Raw genomic sequence first — 16,963 nt, 5'->3', positions numbered from 1 at the left:
GAAGGAATATGTAAAATATTGAGAGGTGTTTTAAGCTCCTTGTAACATCACAGTGTTTAAATCTACATGGAGATCAAGACTGGGTAAATAGGACAACCCGGTTTGGTTTGCCAATGACTTTTTCCTCCACTTGTTTCTTATGTGAGAATTATGAGATAATTGAAGGATAGAATTATGGGATAAAGTGTTAATAAACTGGCATCATTATATCATATACAGATAAAGTAATTTGAAATGTATGCAATGCCTTCACTGACATTTCTAATTCCGTCCCCTCAAAAACTTTATGAGAAGTGAGGGAAAGTATTATTCTCCTATCCCATACGAGGCAATTTAGATTTAGAGACATTTGCTCAAGGTTACTCAGTTGCTAAGTGGTGGAGGAAGGTTTGAATCTAGGTTTCCTGATGTCGAGTGTAGTCTTATTACACCACACATGCAAAATGACAAGAGAAATAACCATTGGAACTGATTGTAGAATAGTATAAAGGGAGGATCAACATAGAGGAAAATAAAGAATATACCTGAAAATCTCCAATTTCCTAGCAAAAGAGCTTTCTAGTCCTTGACTTTAAGAGACAGTATTCCTTCTACTGGTTGATTATCTAGCTAGGAAATGGCCAACTGCTGAGATACACTATTAAACTGTTATATCTGAATTTGAAATCAGTTGGTCTGGTCATGCCCCATTTAGTTGTTATTTGAATGGACTATTCTCTGTAACAAATAGAAATGAATGAGCTCCTACTAACAGGGATCCATGTTCTATGAAATTCATGTTTACTCATAATTTTTATTATAAGGGCAAAAGGGAGAAAAGGATCCTTTCAGGAATTGTCGTAGGATGTCTAGAAAAACAGAAAAACAAATACAATGCTACTATCTTTCATCATGTAGGCTTTTCTCAAAATTTTTAAACAGAAATGAGGAATTTTAAGTGTTCTTTTTTTCATGGCCTTATCAATCTTCCCAATGTTCCTGTAAGTCAAGTAGGTGGTAAGAATAACTAACTTTAATGCATTTATTTGTTGCAAGAAAAAGATGCAAGGAGACAGGAGACTTGCAGTAAGAACACTTTAGTTTGAAATATTACACACAATAACAGGGAATAAAGAATTATCCAAGGGAAGAAAAAATTAAATCTAACTACTCTATTGGAATATGGAAATGTTTTCTCATAATGAGTGAAAATAGAAAATAAATCATAATGAAGATTAAAAATAGAAAAATTCATGACACTTCAGCTAAATTCAATAAACATTTATTGAGTGCCTAATGAATTTAAACTTTAATCATTTTCTGTTTCTAGTTATATTGAAAAATGTTGTTTCTAAAGCCCAAGTATTAAAAATATTTTTTAAATGCTAAAGAAGTTTCCCTGAAAATAGAAGCAGTGTATGAAAATGAGCTTTAATAATGATTCTAGTTGTGAGGAGTTGTAAGGAAGGAGAAGCAGTAAAATTCTTAGTAGGACTTTTGCTGAAGGGTTGCATAAATTATAAAAGAAACAGACACAGGGATAGCCTCTGTATTTAAGTACAGATTATGGAAAAGTGTTAAATAAAGGATCATGATTAGCTATTCATCTTCAGTATGCACGAAATAAAAGGAAACAAATTAAGCCATAACATGAAGTTTTAGTAGATACTTGGATAGATTTCCCAGCAACAATCATGGCCTAGTCCGATGCTAGATTGGGCTTTTATTAAGGTAGCTTGTGGAACATTTTTAGGTGAGAAAGGAAATAGAGATACAGAGGTATGTGACTCCTAAGGTCCTTAGCCTGTGTGTGTGTGTGTGTGTGTGTGTGTGTGTGTGTGTGTGTATTTTAAGGGTATTTTTTCAAGAGATTGTTAAATTCATTGCTAAATTCCATTAAAGGATGGATTGCTGTTCTCTTCAGATTACTTCTTGAATTTGTCTAAGTTTATAGGTTTTAAAAAGAATCTAAGAAAATGTTGTCAAGTAGAACTTTGCTGTTTCTAGCAATCAAAAGTAGGTCCAGAACAATTAATCGAAGATGGGAAAATCAATTACTCAGTATATATTGTGTATGTATTGTGAGGTCTCCAAATTTTAGAGGAGGCCAAGATGCTTCCCTTTTATGTCTGTTAGATGCCCACAGCTATGACTGTCAGGGAGAAAGGACTTTCAGCTGGTAGTGATTTAATCTTCCAGAGTGTATATATCCCTTCCAGAAGCATAGAGATTTTTAAAAGAGAAGTTGATGGATAAGGTAATGCTTTAACATAAAAGAATAAAGCTCTAAAATTTCAGCCAGAGGGAGTGGGGCAGCCATTATATTGACAGAAGTCCATTTCATCACACTATAAAAGTGCCTATCTGTGCTTAAGATTGGTGTAGGAACAAGATATAATAAAATAGTAAATTGATGACATCACCAGGAGGAAATCATTCAAAACAGTGAAAGAAATCACAGAAAGAGAAAAAAGCTAAGGAAAGAGACATAAGTTGGTGATGGGGGTGGGAGATAGAGACAGAGGGAGAATTCACAGGAGATAGACCCCAAAGGACTCTACCCTGTTCTAAAGTAGCTAAAGGCAGGGGAGCTTGGGTGACTTAGTTAAGCATGCAAGTCTTGATATTGGCTCAGGTCATGGTCTTGAGGTTTGAGATTGAGCCCCAAGCAGGGCTCTATGCTGAGCCTGGAGGCTGCTTGGGTTTCTCTCTCTCCCTCTCTCTCTGTCCCTCTCCCCTGCTTGTGTTAGCACTTGCAGGTGTTCATTCTCTCTCAAAATAAACAAATGAACATTTAAAGTAGCCAAAGACAGTACATTTGTGTTACTAACCATAACCATATGTTACTAAAACAACCAATTTAATGTAAAAATTAAAATTTTTCTGAGTTATGTAGACTTAACCTTAGCTGCCTTTAAAAAAAAATTCATCTCCCCCTTTTCTCTTTACATCTCCTTTTCTCACTTCTCACTTGTCCTTTCATTTCGTCCCATCAGATCCATCTGTCATCCATCTATCTTCTATCTATCTATCTATCTATCTATCTATCTATCTATCTATCATCTGTCTATCATCATCATCTATCATCTCTGTGTTTATTTTGATCCCTCTATCAATTCCTTCAAGATGCCACAGGTTAAAATGGATTATAGTCTTCATAACAATAGCTTCTTGATAACTGTGTGAGCTTCAAAACTAGATCACTGTTTTTCTAGTGTCTTTCAAGCCTTGAAAAATTTATACACTTCTGAAAATGTAGATCTATTGATTGAAATAATCAGTGATGATTGCAGTGATGATCTATGTGCTAGATTCTGTATTTTTAACAAGTTTTCAAAATAAATTTTATGCACTATAATATTTGAGATGTATTGCTATAAAGATATAGAAACTTAAAATTAACAAATGTTTCTGATTCTAGGTATATATCCTTTTTTTGGAGTATAAATGTGAGTGTAGAGGCCAGAAAAATGAAGCCAGATGGTATTGGAGGAAAACTTCCCAGGACTGCTTTCAGAAGGCTAACAACAGGTTAAGGTGAATGTGTCACTGTTTTCTACTTTCTTCTTACTGCAGTAAAAAAAAAAAAAAGTCATTGAAATGCTGAATGCTTAACTTCTTTCAGCAGTAAGCCTCATAAGAACATCAATAAAAATTTAAAAGTTCTTTTTTCTTTCCTTTTACTTTTCTGGCTTGCATGAGTGTCTCTCATCACCCAGCCTAACCCTTTCCCTACAAAATTTTTCTTCTTGAAACTTGAGCTCTGCTTTCATTACTTTTGCCATTATGCAAAAGGTGATTTGGGAAAAAAAAATTTAGAAAAGTTTTCTATATCTGTGTTACAATTTTGACAATAGTGAAGAAAAATGGAATTCATTACTGCTACCTCAATGGAAATTATCCTCCTGTAAATACTTCAGAGGTGATTTCCAGGCAATTAACACTGGGGACAAGTTTGATTGCTTATTGACTTCTGAGTATAACCGCACATTAATTAATTAATTAATTAATTTTTTTGTAAGAAAATTTTAAATCTGCCTGAAATTAGGTTGTTTTTTTTTTTTATCTGAAACTTTAAAGTGGTTGAAATTAATCACATTTTAGAAGTTCAGGGTCTGGCCAGGTGATGAATATATGGCCAAGAAATTTCTTTGTAAGTCTGCTAATAAATAAAAAGGGCATCTTTGATAAGTTCCACAATCTTCTCTTGCATTAGATTGCATGATTAGATTTTTTCCTGTCTTTAATTCTTTCAAGGTGATAACTAGCTAAAGAAACACTATTGAGGACTGAATTTCTATGCAAAGTGATTCTATTGGTTTTTATAACTATTTTAGATGAATATGAAAAACTTTTCAAGCATATATGGAGTTTGGTGTAATATGATATGTCTGAGTGTTATATTTTAGCTCTAGTGTAATATTATAAAATTATTACTTTGGAAGAAAAATTTCATATCCTTATGAGGCCCCAAGATAGTCTTTTTCACTAAAGAAAAAAACATGAGACATTAGCTCAGCCTCTTGGTTTATAAACTGTGCAGCTTGAGTATGTTGTTAGAGTTTTAAAAACAAGGAAATTCAAATTGTAAAGAAGTCTTATGAGTTGTGGTTGAATGCAAAAATTAGTTAATTTTGGGAAGTGTATTGGCTCTATTCTGGAAGCTAATTATCCAAATCTTATTAAGATTAGATGTATTTCTAGCCCAGATTTCTTTCTTGCTAGTTGGCTCAGGATAGTTCCATACCTAGTAGAGACAGAGAATTAAAGTAATTACCTAAATATTTCAAGTGAGAAAGTGATTCTCCTTAAGTATTAAGTTTAATGAGGCTTAAAAAGTTGTTTTAGGTGACCTGAGTCAGTCTTCCCAGCCTACCCTCAATGGCCAATTGAATTCAATACTCAACACAAATAGTTTTTGTAGGGGAAAAAAAAAGGAGTCCTCTTTATGGGGGATATGGACAAAGAATTAGAAGTAGACCTTCTAGTTAGAAGGGCAGCTCCCTATGTCCCTTAATTCTCCACACAAGACCTCTGCCACATGAATGGGGTTGCTAGGACTTCAAGGATCTCTTTAGGACCATGTGACTGTTCCCTGGAACTAACATTTATCCTTGGTCTTTGGCCATTCTCTTCCTTGCTTTCATTTATTAAAATCTTAGTGTTTTCACTGGTGCAACTCCCCAAGGCTTTTACATAGGACATGGGGCTTATTTCCCATTGGCTTTTAAATGGAAAAGGATATTAAACGGGAGGTTTTAACTGAGACAGTACTATATCAGTAAGATATCAAAGTGAGTCATCAAACAGATGACCCTGTAAAGTTTAAATTCGAATGAATGTCTCCCTTCGAATGGAGGTTGTGGAGGCCAAGACTGAGAAGGGTTATCCCAAACTAGAGTGGGCCATCGGCTCAAGGAAACTGGAATGGGAATCTTCCTAATGTTGCCCAGTAGGACAGCCTGGAGGGTACTCAAGAAAAGTTAGAAGTGACTGCCAGAGTAGTAGAAACCAGGAAGGGTATAATAAACTCTGAAAGAGAATGTATTTGCTGGTCAAGAACCACTCCAATGAGTCCATTCTAATGTTGGATAGCTCTGAAGAATGCACAAATTTGCCCCATCAGAGAAAGGCTGCTATAAACATCTGTTATGCCAAGAGAGTGTGAAGGCAGCTTAGGTCTGTGCACTCAACAAATGCCAGGGAAAACACTGTACTGATGGAGTTTGGAGCCAAAGTCAGAGGATACAGCAGCACTGTTAAATATATTTAAAAGACAGTGGAGGGGCGCCTGGGTGGCTCAGTCAGGTGAGTATCTGACTTCGGCTCAGGTCATGATCTTACAGTTTGTGGGTTCGAGCCCCGTGTTGGGCTCTGTGCTGACAGCTCAGAGCCTGGAGCCTGAATCGGATTCCATGTCTCCCTCTCTCTCTCTCTCTCTCTCTCTGCCCCTCCCCCACTCATGCTCTGTCTCTCTCTCTCTCTGTCAAAAATAAATAAACTTTAAAAAAATAAATAAAAGACAATGGGAGATGGAAGCATATTGGCATATTCTGACTGTATTTCATGAACCACGTGCATAACTCCTAAGACTTGCTTAAACAATCAGGGGTTAATTAATACTGGCTCAGATTAATATTAATAAGGAAGCAATGTTTAATAAAATTAGGAATCAAAGTTTATATTTTCAGCCAGGACAAATTTTATTTACATCATATAACAAAGCAACATAATCTAAACAAAACTACTTATTGTATGCTTTTTTTTTCCCCCAGGGTGGGACAATCATAAATCACTAGGATATTGTTACTTTCTTATTTAATTGCTCATGATTGTTACTGTTTTATTTTATTATAGTGTAGGTTAGCATCTCATTTGTAAATTTAAGAAACTTTTTTAATACCTACCCAAAGCCTTAAAGTGACAGGAGGTAGGAAAAACAATAGACCTAGAAACCACTGCAAAATTCCCCTCACTGTGATGTGTTGCATTCCAGGTAGATTGCTTAATTATTGGGCCATGCTCTCTGAGATTGGCTTCTTGCCAAGGATAATATGATAGTGGCTATCCTTGTTCCTGGTTCCTTATTCCTGGTTTATACAAATCATTTTAGAAAACAAAACACAACAATGAAAGATATGTGTAATCTTAAAAATATATATATTCTAGGGGCACCTGGGTGGCTCAGTCGATTGGGCGGCAGACTACGGCTCAGGTCATGATCTCGGGTCTGTGAGTTCAAGCCCCACGTCGGGCTCTGTGCTGACAGCTCAGAGCCTGGAGCCTGTTTCAGATTCTGTGTCTCCCTCTCTCTCTGCCCCTTCCCTGCTTGGTCTCTGTCTCTGTCTCTCTCAAAAATAATAAACATTAAAAAAAATTAAAAATATATATATATATATATATTCTATTTAGAGTAATGATCTGAGGACCTGACAATGAGCTATCTACAGAGAATTATTTCTACCTGCTCCACTCTGCCATATTTTCAGTACTGTGATTTCGATTATGATATTGAGATGCACCTATTATGGCTACTACTATTACCATTCTCTTTTGATTATTTTCATTTTTCTTGGGCTTCTCCTCCTTGGTCTCCCTCAAAGGTCTTCTTCCTCTATTTTGATTCCCCAGGATTCATTCCTTGATCTTGAACTGTGCCCACTCAGATCTCTTTTACCTGCCAGTGCACTTAACTCCTCAACTGCTGTCAGTGTTGGTTGTTAATGGCTCACAACTGACCCCCTTCTCTGAAGACTTGCCAAAATAAAGAGCCACCTCTCCTGGAAGTCATGCTCAGCTCTTTTCTCAAGGCAGTGTACAGCTAATGGCTCTCTAATGGGAGGAGCACTATGAAAACCTGGCCTCTTTGCCTCAAGGTGAAGCCAACTCTGGTACACTGCTGATTCAGGCCTCTCTATGAGATGAAGCTGAAGCTAGGTTCTGAGACCATATTCTTGCTTTGATTTTCCCCCTGCATATCCTGCTTCTTCCACTCTCCTTCTCCTGAGAGCACTCCTTCAGTAAATCATTTGAACAATTCCCACTTTGGACTGTTTCTAAGGAACCCAACTTAAGACAATCATTTGTTCTCTCATTATAGTCCCTCGCTATGCAATCCCATGATTTCAATAGGAGCTAACATACTGACTTTCAAACTGATATTCTCCAGGTCATATCTCATATCTAACTTCCAGACTCAGAAATACAATTGCCTTTTTTAGGTTTTGTCAAATTTAGGACTGCCTCCCATCTCTGGGCAAGGTTGTATTTGGATTCTTTTTAATTGCATTGTATTAGAAATTTCAGGATCATAAAAGTCTGAGGCTTACTGAAAGCTGTGTATGCCCTCTGTTCCCTATCAAATGCAATTGTCTTGTGAATATAACATATTCCTATGGGCACATCAAGATTGTGGGCAGTATCATAAATTACATAGACTTGGGTTATGTGTAGTTCCTGCAGTTTTTGCCCTTTAATAGAAGTCTATGAGCATTCAAGAACATGAAAGTGATATTATAGGGAATACCTTAACTGCACTGAAATTCACAAAACCCAAATCATGCAAACCTCAACATATTAATCATCTTTAGCAATAAGTTACTTGCTATAAGCTTCAAAACACTGCTGTGCCACAACATAGTGAAGTTCATATGCCTGATGGAAGCCCTTCTTGAGTTCCACAGGCAAAGCTTAATTTGGTGAACATATCTCTATTATAGTCTCATCACATGGCATTTCAATTGTTTCTTGTTTGCATCCCCTCTGGCCCCTTGGAGACAAGGGTTGTATTTTTTTTTTTTTTTTTATAATTTCTGGATGAATAGTAGGTACTCAATAAATGTTAGTTTCTGAAATAAAGTGAAAAATGGAGAGGGCAAGAAAAATACAGAAAGAAGAGTTCATAGGATAGAGATGGGTTGACTTTGCTTTGAGGCTGTTATTAATTTATTGCTTCTTAGCACTGCATGCACACTTCAATATATTTGTTTGTGAGAAACAATGACATTCCTTCAAGTATCTCCTCTTTAAAGTGAGCACCAGTCCAGTATAGGATGCTGTATGGATATTGCAGGAGGAAGAAGTTTTCTTGCTGTCTCTTAACGTGGAACTAGGGCTTGTTAGTATGGTTGTCAGGACATTCTGTGGCTCCTGTCCCACCCATAGGCCCAAAACAGTTCTTACAAGGTCTTGCAGCCTTATAGGCCTGGCTCTTACCTTCCTATAGATATCTTGTCAGAGTAGCCAGACCTACTGTGTGCCCTGTGTTCTGCAGGCCTCTTGTTCCCAGCAGTCCCCAGTCTCCCACTGCATACCCATGTCACTGGTTGCTGTTCATCTCCTCTTCCACCTGTATGCTGGAGTTGCCCATTTCTTTCTTTTTTTTTTTAAGTTTATTTATTATTTTGAGAGAGAGAGAGAGAGAGAGAGTGAGACAGCACACAGCAGGGGAGGGGCAGAGAGAGAGGGAAAGAGAGAATCCCAAGCAGGCTTTGCACTGTCAGCACGGAACCCAGCGTGGGGCTTGAACTCAGGAACCATGAGATCATGACCTGAGCCAAAACCAAGAGTCAGACAACCGACTGAGCCACCCAGCTGCCCTGGGTAGAGTTGCCTATGTCTTAACCAGCAATTTAGACCAGCTCAGGCCTTACTGAACCAGTGAAATTCTCTGCTGTATGGTAGCCAAACCATACCTTCTCCAGCAGTGTGATCGCCTCTAAATTTGTTCTCCCCTGAATGCTCTTCCTCAGTCCTAGGGTGAGTTTCCTTGTAGTTTTCTTATAGTTACTTTTATTATATTTAATAATTCTTTATATTAACTGTCCCCCTTTTAACCTACTGTGTGGTTTCTTTCCTGATTGCACTCACACTACTACAGTGTCTGTGCTACAGTATGCCTTCTATAGGCTAGCAAAAGTGACATACCTAAAACTGGATACTTGCATTAGTTTATCAAAATATGCTGGTGCTTAAGAAAAAATCATAAAGATCTTTCACTGTTTCATTTTTGGTCACTGAATTTTTGTGTTTATTTTCAACTTGATTAGATTTCTAGAATAGATGATTAAGGCTTTTGTTTTGTTTTGTTTTGTTTTTGCTTAAGGCTTGTCATAAAATAACAATTTTGAGCTGTGAGCCTTATAGACAGACTTAAAAGTAAATAGAGATATGGGATCCACATGTATAAAACTAAAGATATTTGGGAAAGATTATTTCAGGATATTTAAAATACATATCAAACACTCTCAAAATTTGATGTGAGCTGGTTGCAAACACACAAGGATCCAACTGAAGATACTGAAGAGCACCATTGAGCATGCTCTATGAATCCCCCATATCTGACCCTTCTAGTTTTTGTCAGCTACAGAAATGATGCCTTCCACTATCAGGATTCTTTCTGTTCAATGTGACAGAAAACCAATCCTAGCTGGCTTTAAAAATCAGGAGAATTTATGGGTTCAAATAGCTTGAAAATCTAAAGGATGGTCTTATTTTAAGTGTAGCTTGGTCAGGGGCTTAAAATATGCCACTAGGGCTTTATCCCCCATCTTTACTTCTTACCTCTTTTTCTGTTGTATTTCTTCTCAGTCTCTAGAGGAAAAAAAAAGTCACCCAGCAGTGCTAACCCACATCTTCCTAGACTAAAATACAGTAGATGTGATGGGGTGCCTGGGTGGCTTAGTTGGTGAAGCGTCTGACTCTTGATTTCAGCTCAGGTCATGATTGCAGGGTTTGTGAGTTCGAGCCCCACGTTGGGCTCTACGCTGACCTCAAGGAGCCTGAGATTCTCTATCTTCCTCCCTCTCTCTGCCCCTCTCCCACTTGCTCTCTCTCAAAAATAAATAAACATTAAAAAAATACAGTTGATGTGAAAGCAGTTTTGTTTTTCTCCCCTCACCCCTCCCCCCGGGAACTCCCAGCAAGTACTGCCATTCACTCTGACTAGAACAGCTTGAGTTACATAGCTAACCTTGAGTCAAAGGAGAGGGCACATGGGTTGTGCAGCCCTTTTTTCAGGTTTGGTCACCACTGGAACCAGACAGTGTCAGTAAGGGATGATTCCCTAGAGAAATTTAAAGAAATCTACTTCAGGGTAGGGTGCCTTAAGAACAGAAAAATGCTCAGTAAGCAAAATAATAACTATACACAGCAGTAAGCAAATCCCGAACAAGACAGCCTGGCTCTCAGTAGCCCCACTACTGAGCCCCGCTACTAGCCCCAGCTGGTTTACTTAGACAAATCTTGCCAGCATCACATTTTCTTAGAAATTGGCTGGGTTCTTCCATCAAGATAGGTAGATCACCTGTCAGGCCAGCTAGACTTTGAGTGAAGACACTTGCCATAGTCAGCAGTTTTTCTGTACTTACCCCACATTCAAAAGTAACCTGTGTGTCTTTGAAACCAACCTATCTTTGTTAATTATTTTTGATCATTCAGTGTGCCATACAGTGTCTCATACCTGCCGATCTAAGATGATAAGAACAGACAGTGGAGGCCGGGTACATCTCTCAACTCCATTTCACCTGTTGATGGTAAGGGTAACTTATTGAGTGTTTGCTAAATAATAAGCACGTTTATTGACACTTTATGTACATTAACTTATGTTATCAGCACAATAAGCCTGTGAGATAAATACTATTATTATTCTTATTGCATAAGTGAGGAAACTGAGGCAGAGAGAGATTAAGGTAATTTGTCCAGGGTCACACAAGTAGAAAGAGGTGGACCAGGGATTCTCACTTAGGTGGTTTGACTTCAGGACTTGCTTTCGTAACTACTACACCATGCTGCCTCTAGTGGACACCAAGAGTCATTCTCAGTCCATTTCTAGTAGCCTGGTGGCAGAGGTGTTCTGTCTATATAAAGGAATTTGCTTTATTCAGATAAAACATAGTGGCATAGCTTTCTCATGCCTTTGGCATTTTTGCATAGCTGCTTAAATTTCTAATGCACTCTCTAGGTTTAGAAATAGGCTCAGAGAGAGTAAGATCCTGTTTAACATAATTTGTTTTCCAGAACTTTGAATTTAAAAAACCCACTTCCACATAGAAATACATCCAGACTGCTGGCCCCATGGCACTTCTTGCTCATATTGAACTTGTCATTGCCTCAGTTGTTGGATCAGCACTTGTGAGAGAGGCAGAATAATATAGCAAGTCCAAATGGGATTGGGAGTCGGAGGACCTGGGTTCAAGTTCTGACTTGTGAATTCAAATGTATGTGAACCTTGTACACTACAGTTTTCTTGTATGTGAAGTGGTGAGGAAATCAGATTTATGAAACAGGAAACTTGACTCAGCCTTGGTTAAAAAGAAAAGAAGCCACATTTCACAAAATAGTGGTAATGGATAAGGTTTAGAAGGAAAGAATGCATAGAACAGGCTGGTGGGGTGAGGCTATTTATAGTTTGTGGTCAAAGGCACACAGTCAGCAAAGACTGTTCTATGAGTGCAGACCTATGGGGAAAAGGCCCTGCTTTAGTTGAAATCTATGCAGACTCTATCTCTAGTTTTAATACTGAGAAGAACAAGGAAGCTTTCTTCTTAAGAAGAGAAGTTCTTAAGACGTTTAAAAATTCAGGTTTAATTTCTCTGGAACTTAACTTCCAGGGATAAGTGCCTGGAAGCATTATATTTTAATTTAACTTGTATAATAGATTTGCTGCAGGCAATGGATGTTCTTTAAGTTATAAAGGAACTCACCAGTCTTGTGCGCCCCTGTGTCTGTGGTATGGGCTACTGCCCTGGTTTCCCTTATCTCCCAGGTAAGTCTGGCCCACCTGAAGGTGATCTATATATCTTGATGGAAGAACCAAGCCAATCTCTAAGGGAAGGTGTTGCTGGCAAGGGTGGGGTTCAGACTGTGGCTCGGCGGACACACAGGGGCTCGAGGACCTGCAAGCAGACCACCACCCCAAAAACCGGTCCTTCCAATTCACACCGGGTGGGAGCTCAGTTTCTTGGGCAATAGTTAATGGTGCCTTTTTCACAGTATTCCTTATGAAGATTTAGTGAGATAATCATGCCCAACAAATATAGCCATAAACATGTAATCAGTAGTAGCTACTCTCACCTTGGTTTGTGCAGTGACTGACCTGGGAGCCCATCCCTGTGCTTCTCTACACACATTACCCCCCACTCCCTCCCTCCCTAAACTGGACTCTCGTCTTCTGCTCTGTTCTGCAAAAGTGCCAGCAGCATAACTTGTGCCTACTTGTGGCTGCAACCTCACTCAAACTTAGTGCTCTTTTTGCATTTCAGAAGGATTTGGCTTTAATCCTTAAGGTCCTACAAGTGTTTCTTGCTAGGGTCTGACAAGGCACCTTAATTACTCTCTAATTCCTATCCTTGAGCCATGTGCTCTGTGCTTTCTGTCTCCAGCCTGAAATGTAACAGGATTTCTTGGTACCCTTGAATGTTGTAAACTGGAAAAACTGATTTCAGTTCTCCCAAGTTATTTTGAAGATGTCAGAGCTTAGAATCTTTGCTCCAGCTAAGTAGAGCTGCTTGTGGTTATTTCTGGTTTCTTACTGGCAAAGCTATTGAGCCACACAGGCCATAGTTTGATATTCATTTCTGTACAGTGTCTACAAAGTCTATGTGGCCCCATAATTGTGTGAAATAAATTCCTGAATTATCGATAAGTGCAAAATAAGTAACATTTATATACAGAATAGATCACATATAAACAAACACAAATGTGGCTTTCTAATATTTAAAAAGGCTCTCATTTTTTGATCTGGGGCACTTAACAAGGATTTCTTTTTTACCTGCAGCATTTTGTTCTCAGTTATTACTTTTTTAAGTTTATTTGTTTTGAGAGAGAGACAGAAAGAGAGAGAGAGGGAGAGATCAGGGGAGGGGAAGAGAGAGAGGGAGAGAGAGAATCTCAAGCAGGCTCTGCACTCCCACGAAATGTGAGATCAAGACTCAGACACTTAACTGACTGAGCTACCCAGGCTCTTAGTGATTAATGGATCGGTATTTTCCTCTAGAGCACCCACCTGTTCTTTATATAACCTTGGACTTCTATTTAGTTTTTCTATGTTAGTTAAGCCTATAAATACTCTGCAGTTTCTGTAGACAACATGATACAACTTAAACCCTCCTATTGTAGATGTAATAGGATTTTGTGATATGACCATTGCAAGGAGCTAGAAGGGGATCAGGGGGATATTAAGGTCCAGATTATGGTATACTTGGACAGATGACTTATTGTTTTTTATATAGATACCTCCTGAAATGAGATAAAAGAGACACGACATAGGACACATGGATATTCCAAATCATTTAGACCAAGTTCAAAATCAAGACAGAAATGTCCCTTCTCTGGTTTTTAAAAAAATTTCTTTTACATTTTGATTCACTTCTGTTCTCCACCTTGCCTTAATTAAGACCTCAAATTTAGGCTGATTTAAGCTTTGTTTTCCCTGGTCGTACCTTACTTCATTTCCTTCTGCCATCATCTTCATTAAATCTTCAAGGTTTTCTATGAGGGCTTCATTAATAACTTATAAATCCATAATTTAATGCAACCTAAAGGGAATCTTTTCTGTTACTTTGGATATATGCATTTTCTGTGGATTAAGCATCCCTAAGAGTCAGGCTTTAAAATCAAATTTATATGTTGAATTTCTTACTAGCATTTAAAAAATGCTGGATTATTTTGGAGAGTACAATGTTAATGGTTTTTAAATTATCTGACAAATTCCCTTGATCTAATTCTCTAATCTACTCCCTGATGTTTAATATTGGGTCTTTTCATACATGGTATTACTTTCCTGGATATTTTCAGAATTTAGGATCCCTACAATGGACAGGTCAGGGATAGGTAGTGGGGAGGGTGCGTATCAGCTTTTTGGTATTCTTTTTAAGGTAAGTTATGACAATTACTTCCATTTGTGTTATAGTTTAGTTTCTTCAAAAAGTACAAAGTATAACCATGATAGTTGCTGACAACTAACAAGTAGCATAGGGAAAAAGTAAGGAAAATTGAGGATGATTATTGGGGCTGCTATATATAATATTAAATGAGAGGGCTATATAATTTCTGAGGTTGGGTATATTTAGTAACAAGATAAAATCCTATATTATTAGTATTATCTCATTTTTTATTAGTATAATTTTCATGCAGCCAATGCATCCATTAAAGTGTGCAGTTAAATGAGTTTTAAAAATGTAAATACCCAAGCTACCTTGTAACTGCCAATCCCCGATCAAGTTATAGAACATTTCCAGCACTGCAGAAAGTTCTCTCATGCTCCTTTGTATTTGATCCCCACTGTAGGCAACCACAAGCCCACTTTCTGTTACTGTAAATTAATCTGCTTCATTTAGTATGCTTTTAAGATTCTTCCAAGTTTTCCCATGTATCAGTAGTTTGTACATTTTAATTTTTTATTTATGGAGTAATACTCCATTGTATGACTAGATCACGGTTTGTTCATCTGGTGATGATCATTTGGATTGTTTCTAGTTTAAAACTACTATGAATAAAGGTGCTGCAAACATTAGTGTCCAAGTGATACTGTAAACATAACTTTTCACTTCTTTTAGCTAAATAACTAGAATAAAATTGTTTATGGGCAGCTGTGCAAATGTTTTCCAAAATGTTTATACCATTTTACACCTCCAATCAGTAATATATCAGAATTCCAGTTCCATCCAGTGTCCATAAGTGACATTTTCATTTGGTAGATAGTTTTCTTTGTTGTACAGAGACTTTTAGTTTGATGTAGCCTCACTTGTTAATATTTGCTTTTGTTTCCTATGCTTTTGCTGTCCTATCCAAAAAAATTGTTGCAAAGACCAATGTCAAGGACTTTTTTCCTCTGTGTTTTCTTCTAAGAGTTTTATTTATTTGCCTATATTGAGCTATCCTTGCATCCCAGGGATAAATTCCACTTGATCATAGTGTATGATCTCTTTAACGTGCTGTTGAATTTGGTTTATTCATATTTCATTATGGAAATTTGCATGTGTGTTCATTTTCTTGTGTATGAAGGCAATGCTGGTATCATAAAATGAGTTTGGAATTGATCCCCCCTCTTCAATTTTTTGGAAGAATTTGAGAGGATTGGTTTTAATTCTTTTTTACTTATTTGGTAGAATTTACCCATAAAGCCATCTTGTCCTGGGTTTTTCATCATTGGGAGGTTTTTGATTTCTGCTTCAATCTTCCTACTCATTATTGGTCTGTTCACATTTTCTGTTTCTTCATGATTCCATCTTGGTTGGTTCTATGTTTCTAGGTTTATCCTTTTTGTCCTGGGTTATCCAATTTGTTGGCATAATTTTGATAGTAGTCTCTTTTGATCTTTTGTATTTCTATGGTATTCGTTTTAATGTCTCCTGTTTCTTTATTATACTTTTAGGCCTTACATTTATGTCTTTAATCCATCTCAAGTGGATTTTGTATTTGGTATAAGGGTCCAGTATAATTCTTTTGCACTTAGATATCCAGTTTTCTCAGCACTATTTATTGAGGAGATTATTCTTTCCTCATTGTGTACACTTGGTGCTTTTTTCTTTCTGCTTCCCTAAATGGCTAATTTCAAATGACCTGATTTTGAGTTTGCTGATTCTTCCTTCTGCACAATCAAGTCTGCTGTTGGAAGTCTTCACTGAATTTTTCAACAGTGCTATTGTATTCTTCAGCTCCAGGATTTCTGTGTGTGTGTGTATGTATGTGTGCGTGTTTTAATGGTTTCTATTTCTTCTCATTGGTTTCTAAACTTTGTATTTTGTTCATCTATTATTCCCTGATTTCATTTCATTGTCTATATGTCTTCTATTGTATCTCATTGAGCTTCTTTTTTTTTAATTTTACATTTATTTTTGAGAGAAAGTGTGTGAGTGTATGTGCACAGGAAAGGGGCAGAGAGAGAGGGTGACAGAGGATCTAAAATGGGCTCTGCACTGACAGCATAGAGCCCAATCCGGGGCTCGAACTGACAGATCGAGCTTACAAGATCATGACCTGAGCCAAAGTCCAAAGCTTAACCAACTGAGCCATCCAGGCACCCCTCACTGAGCTTCTTTAAGATGATTGTTTGCATTATTTTTCAGGCAATTCACAGATCTTTATCTCTTTGAGGTTGGTTACTAGAGCTTTATTAATTTTCTGTCATGGTTCCATGTTTGCCTTATTCTTCATGATCTGTGTAGTCTTGCATTAGGGTCTTTGCTTTTGAAGAAACAAGTACCTCTTTCAGTCTTTACAGAGTGTTTTTGGCATTTCCTGTTGTGTCTCCAAGTATCACCTCTGTGACTGCAGTCAAGCAAGTTTAAAGTCAGGTCATGTGTCTACTGCTTGGTTTACACTGGGGTCCTCAACCGGTGGGACCTGGTAACTTGGTCTGTAGGGCTAACGCTGGGTTAAGTGTCTACTTCAGGGTCCACAGATGGTGGATCTGTTATCAGGTATGTGGATGGGTGCGGCTCCTATTATGTCCTTGGGAGGGCTCCCAACATGCCACTGAGTG

The 16,963-nt window shown here is 37.7% G+C and overlaps 1 long non-coding RNA gene across 1 annotated transcript in view; it reads left to right on the top strand.

Annotated features, from left to right (window-relative positions):
• Window positions 1-3,508, top strand: part of LOC122239595 — a 77,660-nt gene extending 74,152 nt beyond the window's left edge. Inside the window, exon 4 of the long non-coding RNA XR_006218826.1 lies at window positions 3,401-3,508. This is a non-coding gene — a long non-coding RNA (uncharacterized LOC122239595). The remainder of the gene's footprint in view (window positions 1-3,400) is intronic.
• The last annotated feature ends 13,455 nt before the right edge of the window (window positions 3,509-16,963 follow it).

This window comes from Panthera tigris, chromosome B3 (assembly GCF_018350195.1).
Source record: "Panthera tigris isolate Pti1 chromosome B3, P.tigris_Pti1_mat1.1, whole genome shotgun sequence".
Lineage (NCBI taxonomy): Eukaryota > Metazoa > Chordata > Mammalia > Carnivora > Felidae > Panthera > Panthera tigris.
The sequence above is the reverse complement of the archived record's forward strand: the minus strand, read 5'-3'. Positions and strand labels throughout refer to the sequence as shown.